Genomic DNA, 4,155 nt, shown 5'->3' with positions numbered 1-4,155 from the left:
TGTGATAAAGCTTGATGGTTGCTCAGTGAGATATCATGGAATTTGACCTAACACAAAAGCCTGTAGGTTGATATATTATAGATTAAAAAAAAAAATAGATTGGTCATATCTCAGTATTTAAGTAAATATAAGCGTTAGTGCCAGCAGGAACCTGAACCTCAATGCTGCAACGTGTCAAACATCTCACATGATAATCCTGCTTTCTGTCTGCATGGACAGGCAGGCACATTCTTTCTTCCAGCTTTCTACTTCACTGAATCTCAAGGTTCCTAAGTAAAATCCATCTCCACAGCAATGATTTGAATAAAAAAACGTTATTAAAGAAACCAATCGATCAGTGGGGGACCCAAATTCGCCAAACTAGTTGCCTTTGAGTTAGAGGACATACTGTACTATTAGTTTTTTTTTTCCCCAAACATTTTTATTAGGCATTGATACATCACATTACAAACATTGTAGGATAATAGTAACATAATACCATAATAATAATAATATTTTTTTCCTTTTTGTTGACAGAAAGGTGGAAAAGGGGTGGGAGGGGGCACTGAATACCAACCCGGAGGTGCGGTTGACCACTCGGGTCACTCAGTGGACCCAGGGATTAGACTCCCGAAAAAGAAAAAAAGGGGAGGGGGGAAGGAGGAGGGAGGGGGGAAGGAGGAGGGAGGGGGGAAGGAGGAGGGAGGGGGGAAGGGAGGGGGAAGGGAGGGGGTGAGGGGGGGAGAGGGGGTACTTGGGTTCTCGCATCCGGGAGGGAACTCTGGGTTATTGTACAGTGGAGTGAGTTGTGAGCCAGGGGCCGACAACTGGAATTTGTTTTTAGACTTTTGCCATATATTCCATGTGTGGTCCATGGCTCCTAGTTCGAATCTGCCGACCCCCTTGTCGCTTCTATCCGTTGTCCATAGGCTCGCTTGCAGAGAAGACGTTTTGGCATAATGAGACTCGATCTTTAACCAGCAGAGCTGGTCTGGGTCTGAGTTCCACTCAACCACTTGTTTTAATTGAGCTGCATGGTAGTACCTTGAGATATCTGGCACCCACATACCCCCTTTGCTCTTGGTGATATTAGTACTGATCTTGCGACCCTGGGTCTTTTTCCTTGCCAAATTAATTTAAATATTCTGTTTTGAATATCTTTTAATTCCGACCCAGGGACCCGGATCGGGAGTGTCTGAAAAAAATATAATAATCTAGGGAGTATGTTCATTTTAACTGATACCATTCTCCCGATCCAGGAAATTTTATATTCTTCCCATTTATCCAAGTCTTTTCTAATTTTATCAGAAAGAGGTGGATAATTACATTGGTATAGGGAGCGGTAGTCCTTTGATACATTTACTCCCAGATATTTTATGTATGAAGGGCTCCATCGGTAGTTGAAGTTCAGTTTTAGCAGTTGTATCTCTGATTCCGAAAGATTAAGATTCAAGGCTTCTGATTTATCACTATTCATTTTGTAACCTGATATCTTGCCGAAATCAGATAGTTCCTTTTGTAGGTTGGGGAGGAAGGTATGGGGGTGAGATAGTGTGAGGGTGACATCATCAGCAAATAGGGAGATTTTGTAGTTAGTTTTACTGATTAATATGCCTTGGATATTGACGCTGTCCCGTATTCTTGCCGCCAGTGGTTTAATTGTCAAGGCAAAAAGAAGAGGAGACAGGGGGCAACCCTGTCTGATGCCATTTTTTATCTCGAACGCCTTTGCCGCCCCCCCCCCGGGAGTTTAACCATCGCTGTGAGGCTGCGATAAAGTGCTCGGACTCCTTCTAAGAATCAGTAATTGAAGCCAAAATTCTGCATTCAGTAATTGAAGCCAAATTGTCAAGAAAAAGCCAGGCAATTCTGTCAAACGCCTTCTCTGCATCAAGACTTAACAAAACTGCCTTGGAGCCCGTGATGCGGACATGGTCGACTATGTTTATGATCTTGCGGGTGTTATCGGAGGCCTGGCGATTCTGGACAAATCCCACTTGATCGTCTCCTTGTAGGAGGAGTGTAGGCAAAGAGTAGAACCCCAATTATTTGCACTCGCTAGTCTAACTGATAAATAATGTGAGGAGCTACTGTAAGGATTTATAATCTGGTGGTTAGCCAGGATGGGTTTAACAAATGGTATTACTGCTACGACATGAGTGGAAGGCCCCCGACACGTAATAGGAATATGCCATAGGACAGAATGAAGGGAAACAAATGAAAACCTTTAATGGGTTTTACTGACAATTAAAATAAAAGGTCGATTAGAACTAACACATACAATCAGTGCATGTATTATAGAGTGCATACTGGTAGTTGATCACTGGAAATTCAACTTGGCTGCACCCTCCTCAGAGTGATCATTGAGAGGGTATAACACAAGGAACTCTAAGGAAGCCAAACAGAGCCGAGCATATAATGATCTATGTCAGCGGTGCACAAACTGTGGGGCGCGACCCCCAGGGGGGCGCGACACTGCCGACGGGGGGCGCGGGGTTTACAGAGGCCCCGCGCGCTTCCCGAAGGCACTTAAATTAAGTGCCGGGGGAGCTGCAGGGCCTCTGAAAACCTAACTTACCGTGGCTCCGGCGGCTTCCTCCCTGTGTCGCCATGGCAACGCGGTGTCAAAATGACGCTGCGAGGTCATGTGACGTCACGTTGCTATGGCAACGTGACGTCATTACGCCGGAGCGCGGGTAAGTTGGGGTTGGGAGGGGGGCGCGGGAGTGAGGGGACAGCCGGCAGGGGGGCGCAGGGAAAAAAGTTTGCGCCCCCCTGATCTATGTGACTACTATGAACTCACAGAGGAGTGGAGTGGCAGGTATGATGTTATATAAACTCCTGCTCCCCCAGGTGTGTGAGCCGCGCTGTGATTGCAGACAGGCTGCAGAAAAACTCTCCAGAGGGAGCAAAGCTGTGTTTGTAGCATTGGTATGCTACTGCATACTGCGCTTACCTACTGTACAGGGTAAATCCCTGAGGAATTTGATCCACAGAACAAGCAGCACAATAAAAATGAAAGGGATACACGGAGTGGGATATCACCAGTTAATAGCCCTTTGTTTTTACACAGACCGAACATGATAAAGTGGCAGAATCCCAATAAAAAGTGCAGTGGTGTCGGTGATGCAGTTAACAGAGAGTGACAGCCCATAGAAAAGCCGCCCTGCATATTTTTCCATTTGCAATCCATTGCTTGCTAGCTGTTTGCTGGTTTTTCTGAGTTTCAGTCATTTCACGTATAATATATATATATATATTTCCAAAAAAAACCACACAAAACGCAAGAACTCTTCTCAAATGTGGTATGTTGTCAATCAGGTAGGAATCTGGTCAGATACAGCTGGTATTCTCAATTTTCAATGTGCAAAAGAGAGAAGAAGGATATAGTGCAACATAATTTATTACAAAAAACACTTCTAGAGCAAGGAGCTCATTACACTCACATGTTCACGATTTATAACAGGCAGATTGACCACTCTGGGTCCTGTAGTGTAGGGTGCAGCTTAGCTGTGTAGTGGATGAGTCCTCGTGTCCTCCAGAGCGCTCACTTCCGCGTTTCAATGGCGGGTGATGTCACAGGCCCTCTCCGCCAATCAGTGTCTTTAGCTGGATCTCCTTGGACTTAGCAGCGACAGCGGGGATACGGGTAGGCAAGCGGAGGACACCTTAGCCTCGCAAGATATCCAACAGCAGTTTGCACCAGCACCTCAGCAGGACACTAGAATGGTAATGGTCCACGGGTGATAATGAATATCCCTATGCGTTTCATCTGGGTACAACCGGACTTCTTCAGGGGTGTACAGTACCGACACACTTTATTCGAGTGTGGTCGGTACCGCAAGCCGGGAAATCTCCCGGCTTGCTAGTGGCCGCCCCTCGGCGTGCCGCGCGTCATAGACGCGCGGTCACGCGTCTTCGGGAGCGTGCGCCCCCTGCAGGCGCATCCAGGGGCTCCCCGAGGGAGCCCTGGTGTCCCGCGATCGCGGGACAGCGGCAGGGGGTTCCGGGGGACCCGGCGGACCCGGCAGCGGTAGGGAGAGCGCCCCGATCGGAGGGCGCTCTTCCGCTGCTTCGGCGTGCGCCCGTCACTCTCGGGCGCGCGCCAGGCTACTGCTGCGGCAGAGAACGGGCAAATGCTCGAATAAACTCTGCCGCAGCAGTATGAATATGTGA

This window comes from Ascaphus truei, chromosome 6 (assembly GCF_040206685.1).
Source record: "Ascaphus truei isolate aAscTru1 chromosome 6, aAscTru1.hap1, whole genome shotgun sequence".
NCBI lineage: Eukaryota > Metazoa > Chordata > Amphibia > Anura > Ascaphidae > Ascaphus > Ascaphus truei.
This window is presented reverse-complemented; position numbering follows the sequence as displayed.